Consider the following 13,133-nt stretch of genomic DNA (forward strand, 5'->3'; position numbering starts at 1 on the left):
AGAGATGCTTTAAAATGCTGAGTTTCCTATTTTTGTAATCTGGACTTTTATCGCTCTGCTGCTACTGTTTGTAACCCCTTTCCTGTTTAAATACTCATTCTCTCATTCTTCCTTTTACATTTAGTGCAGTTTTGATTTAAACTTGTCAGCTGCTCTGAAGAGTGTGATAAATATCTCTGAAATAAATATACTCCAGAGAAGAAGTCAGGGATGACATAATCCGTCTACTTCCAGTCACATGGTTCTCTACCCTTCTGTTTCCACATTACTCAGCATATCCTTAAATATGGATTTTTAATACATATTTAAATGCACATTTTCTCTCAAAATGCGCTTGAAAACTGCATTGCAATATTTGGAGAAGCATGAAATCTGGTGGATGGCTAAGCTGTATTCTGTCCATTAATCCAAGAGGATTTATTTATTTATTGTATTTAGATACCACCCTTCATCATAAGATTTCAGGGCGGTTCACAGAATAAAAAATACAGGATAGAATCAAGTAAATAATTAAATCAAAACAGCAAAACAACAACCCCTCCTTCCCATAGACACATCTAAAAGGCTGTAGAAAATTAATCAGCCAAAGGATTGGTTGAAGAGGAATGTTTTCACCTGGTACCTAAAACTATATAATGAAGGCACCGGATGAACTTCCCTGGAGAGAGCATTCTACCTTAGCCACCATTCCCATGTTGTCACCCTCTGGAGCTCACGTGGAGGAGGCACACAAAGAGGGGCTTACAACATACTTAAAACATCCCTATAAAATACAAAGTAATGGAAGTGAAAGCAATAGATAAACTATAATAAAAGACATTTGGAACCAGCATTGAAATGTCACTTGTTGTGATAACAGCGCAGTGGTCAGCACCACCTGCACCTTAGTTTTCAAAGGCCTGCTTATACTGGGAAGGTCTTTGCCCGCTGGTGGAAAGGTAGCAAGGAGAGAGCCAATCTAACCTCTCTTGGGAGGGAATTTGGCAATATGGGAGCAGCCACAGAAAAGGATCTCACACGTCACACCACCAGCTGCGCCTCTGATATTGATGGGAACAAGAGTTAGGTGCTCACCTGAGGATCTTAGCACTGGGGCAGGTTCATAAGAATCTGCCAAGATCAGGTTTCCAAAGATCTAGCAACAGCTGCTGTCAGTGAATCCATGTACAACTCGTTCTACTCAGTGACAGCAACTAATAGGAATGTACATGGATCCTCCCAATAGTCAATTAAACAGCGACTGGTAGCCAACTTGTTTTGGAAAACAAAACTCAAGCATAGCTTTATCCAAATAACCACTTGCTGTAAGCCGTGATCTATGTTCTGTAAATGCATATTCAAAAAGCCCAGTCATGGCACTGTGATGTGGAGGCAAGTAGCAGAACCTAATGAATAAAATTGTGACTATTATGCTGATAGCATCTCTATTTCTAATTAAGTACTAATTACCCTCAAAGCTTTTGACTTTTGTTATTCATTTCAATGTACAATGCTTTATGCCCTTTAATGTTATTTTATTATCAGTCTTGTTAATCTCCTCAAAGAAATCCGTATTGAGTCTCATACACCACTGACCATCTTTATTTAGAATGCATTTTTTGGGTGAGGCTTTTAAAAATGTGTATTCCTCGCCTCACAAAAATGAAATAATTTGAAATCAGTCGTTGCTTGTAGCTCTGGTTCATCCCATTGAGGAGAATTTATAATCATTATAATCCTCTGGAAGAAAATAAAGATAATGAAAGGAAAAATTAAATTCCCTTTAATAAGAGAAAGACCACAAAGAGAATGGGGAGAGGGCAGGATGGCAGGTGAAAGTCATTTCTTAATAAGCACAAAGTGCTGCACTGTGGAATAGCCCAAATTATACTAATGCACCAAGGAATACATTTTCTATTATCTTTTTTTAAAGTGTCCTCGGTGATAGTGGCAGTATATAGAGGCCCCATGTCTAAACACACTGGCCCCAATCCAAGGATACCTGTGTGGATTCCATATGGCAAACACTATGTGGAGGGAAACCATTTTAAACTATGTTAAACTAGGTAACTGTCTCCCACCAGAGGCCGTGATGGCTACCAACTTGCATGGCTTTAAAAGAAGGTTGGACAAAGTCAAGGAGAAGAAGGCTATCAATCTTCTTTGGCAATCACTCATAGCTGAGTAAGATGGTCTTCCATAAACACTGTTTTAACAATGAGTCCGTAAGTGACTGTGGAGGCCAATTCTGGATCCACACGTCCTTCCACAGTGGAGACATTGGTTTTCGGGCAGGAGTTGATCACTGTGAGGGTTTGCCAAGCGTGCCTTCCTCTTAGCACATTTCTCCCTTGCGTCCTGAGTTTGAGTGTCTTCAAAGTCCATGACACCTTTGGTAAAGGCTGTTCCCCAATTGGAGCGCTCGCAGGCAAATGTTTCCCAATTGTTGGTGTTTATACTACATTTTTAAAGATTTGCCTTGAAACAGTCTTTAAACTTCTTTTGCTGACCACCAGCATTACGCTTTCCATTTTTAAGTTCAGAATAGAGTAGTTGCTTTGGAAGACGATAATCAATAGTGTAACATTGGAAAATGTCAATCACTTCTCCTACCTGGGCAGTTATCTTTCCAAAGGGCTATCAGTAGCAACAAGCCAGCATGGGGAACACAAAGGCAGTTGCTTCAGACACAAAGCTCCTAGGGGTGCAAATTTTCAATACCCGGTGCTGCCTCAATACAGCTGCATGCTTCCATTGCTGGGCTGCATTGAAAATGGCTTCTCCATGTGAACCAGGAAGTGTCCTCTCCAGACAATGGAATGACAGTTGGGTTTCAGGTCATATTGAATCCTAACCCTGTCTTCGGCAGCATTAGGTCCCTCCCTCCCAGTTTGGTGTTATCTGCAAATTTTGTGAGCATCCCCTCACCTTACTTATCAAGACACATTTACAGTGTCACACAAATGGATGTAAACTAGCAAACCCAGGTTGATATCATTTATGTAGTGCAAGGGGCAGGGGGACTTCATTTTATATGAAGGGATATTCCCAGGGGAACTGAAGGAGGCAGTGGTGCGTCCGCTCTTAAAGAAAACATCATTAGATCCCTCAGATCTATCCAATTACCGCCCGGTCTCGAATCTTCCATTCCTGGGTAAGGTGATTGAGAGAGCGGTTGCTGAACAGCTTGGTAGGTTTCTGGATGAAACATCTGCTTTGGATCCATTCCAGTCCGGCTTCCGCACTGGTCATGGGACCGAGACGGCTCTGGTCGCCCAAACAGATGATCTCCGCAGGCAGCTGGATCGAGGCGGGTCGGGGCTGCTGATTCTTCTAGATCTGTCAGCAGCCTTTGACATGGTCGATCACGAACTCCTGGACCACCGCCTTGCCGACGTGGGGATCCAGGGCACAGTCCTTCAATGGCTGCGCTCGTTTCTCTCTGGTCGGGGACAGAGGGTGGCGCTTGGGGGGGGGAATTGTCATCGCGCCACTCCTTGGTGTGTGGAGTGCCTCAGGGTGCGATTCTCTCCCCGATGCTTTTTAACATCTTTATGCGCCCCCTCGCCCAGCTTGTCCGGAGTTTTGGGCTGGGTTGCCATCAGTATGCTGATGACACCCAACTCTATCTGTTGATGGATGGCCATCCTGACTCGGCCCCAGACACACTGACCAGATGTCTGGAAGCTGTGGCTGGATGGTTACGTGGGAGCCGGTTGAAGTTAAATCCTTCGAAGACAGAGGTCCTCTGGCTGGGGCGGGACGATATGGGATTGAGGGGGCAACTCCCATCTCTTGCGGGGGTGCAATTAGTGCCAGCACCGTCCGTTAAGAGTTTGGGTGTAATCTTCGATACCTCCCTTTCTATGGAGGCGCAGATTACAGCTATAACAAAGGCGGCATTTTTTCATCTCCGCCAAGCTAAGCAGTTGGCCCCTTATCTCTCTCGCCCTGACCTAGCCACTGTGATCCATGCGACGGTCACCTCCAGACTGGATTATTGTAACTCGCTCTACGTGGGGCTGCCCTTGAGACTGACCCAGAAACTCCAGCGGGTGCAGAATGCCGCGGCGAGACTCCTTATGGGGTCTTCGCTGCGAGATCACATTCATCCGGTACTATACCAGCTGCACTGGCTCCCGGTGGAGTACAGGATCAGGTTTAAGGTGCTGGTTTTAACCTTTAAAGCCCTATACGGCCTAGGACCCTCGTACCTACGGGACCGCCTCTCCTGGTATGCCCCACAGAGAAACCTACGGTCTGCAAATAATAACATCCTCAAGGTCCCAGGCCTCAGAGAGGTTAGGCTGGCCTCAACTAGAGCCAGGGCCTTCTCGGCTGCGGCTCCAATCTGGTGGAATGCTCTGTCACAAGAGACTAGGGCCCTGCGGGACTTGACATCTTTCCGCAGGGCCTGCAAGACAGAGTTGTTCCGCCAGGCCTTTGATCAGGGCGCAGCCTGACTCCCTCCTCTGGCAACCTGCACAGAACTTTGCTTAATTGGTTGCCATCAATTTGATTTAATTAATTTTTATAATGAAATATTTTTAGATTGTGTGATTATTTGATTTTTTGATTATTTGATTGTTGTTAGCCGCCCTGAGCCCGGCTTCGGCTGGGGAGGGCGGGATATAAATAAAATTTATTATTATTATTATTATTATTGTATCTATATTGGAAGAAGGTATCAAATTTAAAACCAGCTAACCATATACAAGAGAAAGCTCCTTATTTGCCTTAGGTCTGATCCTGCCTGCATGGTGCTGGGTGCCCTAAGTTCAAATCAGCATGAACAGTATGTGATGGTACTCAGCACCTGCCCTCAAGGGCTTTAGCACACTTGCCAAATCCACTACCCCATCTCGTTCCTTAGCTAACCTAATTAAATCGTTTATTTGATTCAAAACACAGCAAAGCCTGAAAAACCTGCCTCTGCCCTGAGCGCTAAACCAATGCTTGAAACAAGTGCTGGTTTACACAAAGCTTCCTAATTTGTGGCATATTATCATCCTGTTAGTGCAGTCTGCAATGCGCTCCTTGAGTGGTCGCTCTGAAGGTGTCACATAGCGATGACAGGGAATGGGAGATCCTGCCCCCCCAATCCCCTTAATTCAACCTTGTTATTTGGGGTTGGCATGCAGTGCCAACACCACCCTCCACCCGGTAGTTGCAGTTTGTATTTTGCTTGGTAGTGCCAGGTAGGCAGATAATATCAGATATCACAATTAACAATTGTGAAAAAGAAAAGAAACAACAAAACAAAACCCTACTACAAAATAAATCATTCAGCTTCATAAGATTAATAGCAGACACAAATAAGACAGGCAGCAGAAATGAAAATAAAATATCACTGTTTACTTTAGGCCTCCCTAAAAACCTGGGCAAATGCTGGGTGGGGCTGTGTGAGTAAGAAGGCAACTAAGCTGTCAGCAGGTCCCATGGAACAAACTAAGCAGGCTCCAAGCAGAAATGGGTGAATTTGTCAACTTTAGTTTCTCTCTGTTTGTCATTGTTTCAGTCTTAAGCACAGTTCTCACATTTCCATGTCAGTGTGTGGTTTTTTTAAGTCCTCATGAAAATTCAAAAGCATTTCACTGCAAATTTCAATTGAGGTTTTGTGTGCAATTTCATATGCCTTATATACTCAACATTGCAAAGTAATTTTCCTAATGTAAAGCATCATTTTAAGTTATTTTCATGAATAAATGCACACATGCACACTTTATCTGAGAAACCTACCGGTATTTTGACCCAGCTTCTACTCTCTAGGTACTCAGTAAAGGAGCAATACAGGCGCCTGACCCATACCTTTCATTGGACAATCAGGACAGAACAGAGATTCTGTTGATGTCCTTGCAATTTTCTCCATTGTAGTAATAATAATATGCTTTTACATTGTTGCTGATTTATTATCTTGTTGTAAGCCACTTTGTGGATCTTATGTGTGGGAGTGGAGAATTTCCCTCCTCCCTTGAATGAATTGAAATGTAAGCCGAGCAAGGAAGCATCAGACATGCTTTCTTAAACCATACAATGAGAAAAGTGACTAGATAACGATTCATTTTAGGGCAGGTTGTCAACAGCAGGTCAGCAGTGTACGCTGGGGACAATGCTGCCCTTGACTTCTGGAGAGAAGAAAGCAAGGCGAGGCTTACCTGGTGATTCCCAAACAATAGCAAGAATGACAACAAAATTATACATTAAGTCAATGTTTGGGGAGTCGTCGTAATTAGGTATACCCTACCATTAGCTCCATCCACTCCACCAGTTTTTCCTCACCCACTAAGTAATTTCACCTGAGTAATTCCTTCCACTGATCTCTACCACAAGCCCCGGAGACAGAGCAATGCATTATCTATCCATCTTGGCTAATTATACATTCCCTTTGGTGGAAGCTCCTGAATGCCCTATAGCTCACATATTTAACTCGAAGCTGCTATGCAGCATGACATCTCTAAAGGGTCAGCTCAGACAACTAGCTCAAATGATGGCACCCACCATTACTGTACAGCTGCTGTGAGAAAAGAGCTTCATCCATACTGACGTCCAGCTCCCTTGGCCTGTCAGTCCACTTCCCCCACCATGTTGGTCAAGGTTCAGCATTGAATGTGGTTTGCAATGGCACACCAATTTTACACCCATCTGACAACTTCCAGTCCTGTGTCACATGGAATCTCCCATGATATGCAGGAGATCAGAGGCAGGACAAAGAGCTTTCCATGGTTCCCCTGAAAGAGTTTAATCTGTGAGGCATTGTTCCTCTTTATCTAGTCTTGAAACATATCAAGATGCCAGATGGATGGATTGGGTTCGGAACAACTCTCTGTTTAGTATTGTCCATGACTGGTGGTATAGGAGCTTAGAATAAAACTATTAATCATGAATCATCCCAGTTCCACAAGCGGTAAATTTCTCACATGGATACAGAGCCCACAAGAATGATGATAGGGGTGACAAGGGAAACACCAGAACACTGCACATTCCAAATAAATGTTCAGGTCTTATATGAAGGGAGGAATTGCCCCAATGTGGAGAATATTCTGTGCTCGCATTCTGTTCTCCAGGGAAGCAGGCACATCTCCCTTCTTCATATAAGAAGCAAAAGTCATTTATTTCCTCTGTCACCACTTCAGAGTTGTAGCAGTCAGTGGCGCAGGGTGGTGGTGCTTGCCTGACCTCCCTTTGCCAGAGTCCTGGCAGCTTGCTGGGAGGGAGAGTGGTTGTGAGGGGCAAGATAGCTGTGAGGTCAGTGTGGTTCAATTGCAGGTGAAGGAGTGCCAGACCGGTTCCTGTTTGCACTGTTCTGCCCTCACCACCACTTTGCCCTTCTCCATCCCAGTAAACTGCACCTCCCCCATCAGCCAACCATTCTGTGCAACCCAGGCACAATGCCAATGAGGTATTTGCTCACCCCACATTGTACTTCGGGGTTGAGAGGAACTTTCTCCATATTTTTGTCAATCAGTCAATCTCTTTTACTGGCATAGAAAAAGTGCATTGTATACCTGGATCAGAACACAACACAGTTAATGAAACATAGTGGGAGATACTTTAGGATAAAACTGTCCATACTTGTAGTAGATGATCCATCACATACATTCCCCTAAGGGAGACTGGCACAGGTGTTTATTTGTTAGAACTTATACCTGAGCTTTCCAGACAAAGAGGTTGGATCCAGCTAAATTCTACTGAGAGTAGGGTAAAGGTAAAGGTAAAGGTAAAGGACCCCTGACAGTTAAGTCCAGTCATGAACAACTCTGGGGTTGCGGTGCTCATCTTGCTTTACTGGCCGAGGAGCCGACCTTTGTCTGCAGACAGTTTTTCCGGGTCATGTGGCCAGCATGACTAAGCTGCTTCTGGCGAAACCAGAGCAGTACACGGAAACGCCATTTACCTTCCCGCTGGAGCAGTACCTATTTATCTACTTGCACTTTGATGTGCTTTCGAACTGCTAGGTTGGCAGGAGCTGGGACCAAACAATGGGAGCTCACCCCGTCATGGGGATTCGAACTGCCGACCTTCCAATCGGCAAGCCCAAGGCTCAGTAGTTTAACCCACAGTGCCACCTGCATCCCTGAGAGTAGGGTAGACCCATTTAAATTAAGGGACGTTAAATTAGTAATGCCCATTAATTTCAATGGGTCTACTCTCAGTATGACTAACTTTGGACACAACCCAAGGCATTTAAGTATAGATTCTGAAAATATTGTCTACTTGTAGTCATTTGGAACATTCTAGTATATTTTATTTAGTCCCCATTTGTGTAAGTAAGTGTAACTCCATTTAATAAATCTGCAACATATTGCATCAACAAAAAAATTGGCCCACCATGCCCGAAGTACAGCTTGAAGTGGATAAGGCTGTTGAAAAATCCATTAATTAAAAAGGAAGCACAACTCTTTGTTTCTTTTTAATGAATTTTTAAATATAAATTCTGACGATTCTGAATGTTAGCATAAAATGTAATCTGTTCTAACTCACATAGTTCAGTGAAGCTGGAATTCATGATTAATTCACTTCAGCTTCCCTTAATTCATTTAGTTTGCTTGTGTATCAAAGTGGAAGCCAACTCAATGTATTAAATGAAGGTGAATAGAACCACCTTGAATGGCTATGTGAAAGAAGCAAATTAAATGAAATCCAGCAAAGCAGGCTTAACAGATTGCTAAGTACTGATCAGCAAATCATCAATGCGCTAAGTAGAAAGGAAGTTACAACCATGCTGCAAAGTTTATTGCACAATTCTCCATCAAAATTTGCAATAAAGAAAGCAAGGAAACTGTACCAAAGGCTGACTTTAAAACAGTAATATGGAATGCCAAACTTTTTTTCTTTTCTTTTTTAATGCAAGGCATGAAAAGCTTTGCAAACCACCTGCAAACTTATCTCCAGAATTTGAAAATGATGCTTGTGAGATCTGGGATTCATCATGTATGCGATTCAGTTGGTGCATTCATTCCTCCATTGTCCAAAAGCTATTGCATAGCGCGAACATTTTCTTTTTTAATTCAAGTTGCAAATTGTGCTCCCTTTAAATGACATCTGCTCATTAGCAACACAATCGTGCTACTTTCAGGCAAGAGTTTTGGATGACTCAGGGATCTAATCATGGTGTACTCTCGGTATGCTTGTCTTGCCTCTCACACATATCTGTCATTTCATAAGCACATGAGGTCTATATTACATGGATCAAGAGTCCTCCACGAGGACCTGGGCAGAGAAGAGCAAAAGCATCTCTGCAAAATAATCAATAAGGATGTTTTTCCTGAAGTTTGCAGGACTCTTGCCTGGGGATGCACTCGAGGCTTGGCAATGCTTGGCTCAAATGGAAGGTGAGAACCAGGAGCCAGTGAAGACTTCCCTGGCACTGCAGGGGGCTCATAAGATGCATGCCACAAATGTTTCTGGGTAGGCAATTAATTTGGGGAAAATTAAATTAGGGCTTGTGGTTGCTCCATTGCATATTACTTTGGGGAAAACATTGATTTAATCTATCTAGACATGATTTGGGGTGTAATGAATTGAGATGACCGAAAGAGAACTGAGTCTGATTAAAAAAGGATCTGTAGGGAGATTAACTTGGGTAAATGAACCAAATAGGAACCCATTTGGGCTCGGGTGCAAATTCATTGAAGGATTTACCCAGAGAGATTTGGTTGGGAAATCAGATGGCTTGACCTCTGTGACATGTGGCCTCCACCTCTGCATCTGTACATGCACATTAGCATATGCAAAAGTTATGCAAATTTGTCTGTCTTGTGTACTAAATCTTTTAAGTACCTAGCAACACCCCAAGCCAAAGAAGATTTCCCAGGCTTAACCTTGCATTGAAGGTCTGATGCTGGGGAAACTGTTGCTAGAGGGCCAACAGCCATATTCTACAGGGGCCTCTCTTGCCAGAAGAGTAGATGGGATTTTGGTTCCCATCCTTGGAAATCAGCCTCTCTGCAAATGTATGCATTGTCTCTATCTATTTGTATGAAGGCTGGTTTGTGAAAATGTTGTAGCACAAACATAAAAGGCGTGTGCAAGTCTAAAACTTTATATTGGTTTTATATCAGGATAAGCCAAATGGTCACCCAAAGAATCCTGGGAACTGGAGTTAGGGAAGAGTGCTGAAGATTCTCTGCTGGAGATCCACCATGCTATTCACAAAGCTATGTACCTGGGTACTTTGTGGTAGAAGGTGTTCGAGGGAATTACCATTAAACTAGGTCAGTGCTGTATGGTAAGAATGGGGAAATGTTCTCAGCTTGATGGACACCTTCTCTCATGGACAACATTCTGAGGGCCACCTACCAGATGCAGGTGGGTCCAGAGGCAAAACTGGATGTGATCAGAGGATAAAGTGGGAAGACCCAGAGGCATAAGAGGAGTAATGAGTGTGAATCTAACCTTTGTCTAGTCGACTGCATTCCAGGTACAGTGGTACCTCGGGTTACATAGGCTTCAGGTTACATACACTTCAGGTTACACACTCCGCTAACCTAGAAATAGTGCTTCAGGTTAATAACTTTGCTTCAGGATAAGAACAGAAATCGGGCTCTGGTGGCGCGGTGGCAGCAGGAGGCCCCATTAGCTAAAGCGGTGCTTCAGGTTAAGAACAGTTTCAGGTTAAGTACAGACCTCCGGAACGAATTAAGTACTTAACCCGAGGTACCACTGTAAATGAAAGTCGGCTATTTCTTCACATACATGCACACACACACACACACACACACACACACACTCATCTCTCCATCAAATACTGTAAATACTTGCAGCCTATTTAAGGATTTCATTGACTGCCTTTTTCTGTATGCAGCTGGAGGTTATTGCACACCCTTGGGACTGCAGCTGCCTCGACTTTCTCTGTGCAATGCAGCAAGAAGGGTGCTATTCAGCTTGAATCTAGCTACACACACCTCGGCACTTGTGCTTATGTAATGTGTAATATGGCTACCTTCCTGCCGATATACGTAGGAAGGGAGAGAAAGAGATCAGTAGCCTACTTGACTAATATGCTGCATTTGATGCTATTATAGAACACTGTGATTATACAAGGCGAACTATGTATTTTTAAAGGGTTGAACTGGAAGATTACAGTTTTATGAGGCAATTGCTTTTGGAGCTGGTAATATGTAATATTTAAATGCATGAAGTGAGAACGAAAGAAAGTGTCAGAGATTCCCTTCTTCTTCATCTGCAAAGGATGTCATCTATTCTCTGCTGATTTGCAGTTCTCTACAAATGAAAAAGAAATAGCTCTTTCTTAGCAATAATTTAAAAGTCTCCAGAGGATATATCAAGAGAGACCTAGATTGACTCTGACAAGTCTAAATCCTGTCCCTGACATTTCATTCTGCCTTTCACCTCTGTTAGATAAAATATCCATATTTTAATGTAGCAACATTTAATTTTTCTTTCCGAGTGCATTCCTATGGTCCTTGGGATGAAAGGAGGGGGCAAGGCAATAGAAAACCTTGGAGATCTCCCTATCCATGGGCAGCCAGTGGATGTCTCATCCAGGATGCTGGGGAAAGATCTAGGGATATAAATTCTTCTGATACAGCCCTAGGGATGTGGGAGAAAGTCAGTTCCGTTCACATTCTAATCAGAACTTAACTAATTCATACTTCTCAAACCAATCACAAACTGAAACACAGCTGTCCTTTGAAATTCTGAATTTTTCCAGTGCAGTTCTCCAACCAAATCATGCTTACGAAAAAGTATCAGAAGAATGTATGCATAAAATGGTGTAATATTAGGGGAAATTACTTGCTAAAAGTATTACACTGGGCAAATCTGAATATGAAAATGTATATATTAGGAGCAATGCACACTAAAACCATAGAATCATAGAAGTGTAGAGTTGGACGGGACTAGTGCAACCTTGGGTCTCCAGCTGTTTTTGAACTCCATTTCCCATCATCTCTGACCCTAGGGCTGGCTAGGGATGATGGGAGTTGTAGTCCAAAATCAGCTGGAGACTCAAGGTTGGGGAACACTGATCTAGTCCAACCCCCTGCAATGGAGAAATCTTTAGCCCAAAGTGGGGCAAGAACTCACAACCCCAATGTTAAGAGTCTTATGCTCTACTGACTGAGCTATTTTGCAGGTATATATTTTAATGCATCTCTTGTCTGGTGTGGTGTTTCCACAATGTGGAGTGTGATCTTGAAGGACCAAACAGGGAGAGGGTTCAATTGTGCTGTATATTGCAGCCCCTCCCTACAGATATATTACTGCAGAGTTGAGGAGCACTCAGCTCAGAGCCTGAATACGGATGTCCATGTCAACCTTCCCCACCCTTCCCCAACCACACCCCCTACCAGGCTAGCATGTTTTGAGCTGGATTGTGATAATACTTCTTGCTTTCCTGGCTGGAGGATAGAGGCAGGTACATGAAGGTGTGTTGAAAGTATCCCAGGGTAGAAAGGTAAATTTACATCTGTTGCTCAGCCCACATTTGCCCCTGGCTCAGCTCGCCATTGGCATGTGACCCCCCCCCCCAAAGAATTCCCAGAAGCGAAGGCAGTGCTCAGGCTGAAATAGATTCCCCAAGCCTGTAGTTGTGCAATGGTCAGGGATGGGTTACAACTTACTATTCATGTACGCAATGACAGCCACCAGGATGCTGGTAGCCCAGAGCTGGAAAGACAACAAGGTCCCTTCCAGAGTGGATTGGCAGAATCCAATCCACTGGACTATGCAGAAATGGCAAGAATGACCGGGGAAATCAGAAATCAGGAAGACCAAAATTTTAATAAAGAATGGGATAAATTTATATTATATTTGGAGGGCCACTGTAAACATTTGAACTCCTGTAATGTAACAAAGATTTTGGATATAATGGATAACTGGAAAATTGGAGTGACGTATGATATGCAGTAGAAAAGGTCAAACAAAGAACCCATGGAGGGGAGGAGCGAAGTCTAAAGATTCGGAAGAATCTTGTTTATTTGAGTTTTTTTAAAATCTATGATTGTGAATGTTAATATTAATTTGTAAAATCTAATATATATATATTTAAAAAACCTTACATTTCCAAATGCTCAATATGAAATTTACTGCAAATACAGGTATCTGTTTCAGAACAGTGAATTGGTATATTCCTCTGATGCATTTTAGCATTTGTGGGCAGTCGTCATCCCCCCCCCCCTGATTTTCAAGAT

General features: G+C 43.1%; 2 long non-coding RNA genes across 2 annotated transcripts in view; both read right to left on the reverse strand.

Annotated features, from left to right (window-relative positions):
- Positions 1-13,133, reverse strand: part of LOC308459169 — a 357,371-nt gene that overhangs the window by 316,779 nt on the left and 27,459 nt on the right. The gene's annotated exons all lie outside the window — the stretch shown is intronic.
- LOC308459210 lies at positions 1,564-6,822 on the reverse strand. Its single transcript, XR_013977903.1, has 2 exons — positions 6,478-6,822; positions 1,564-1,719 (listed from the first exon to the last, which is right to left on the reverse strand). It is a non-coding gene; the product is annotated as an uncharacterized lncRNA (long non-coding RNA).

This window comes from Podarcis pityusensis (genome assembly GCF_964106645.2).
Source record: "Podarcis pityusensis genome assembly, chromosome: 12".
NCBI lineage: Eukaryota > Metazoa > Chordata > Lepidosauria > Squamata > Lacertidae > Podarcis > Podarcis pityusensis.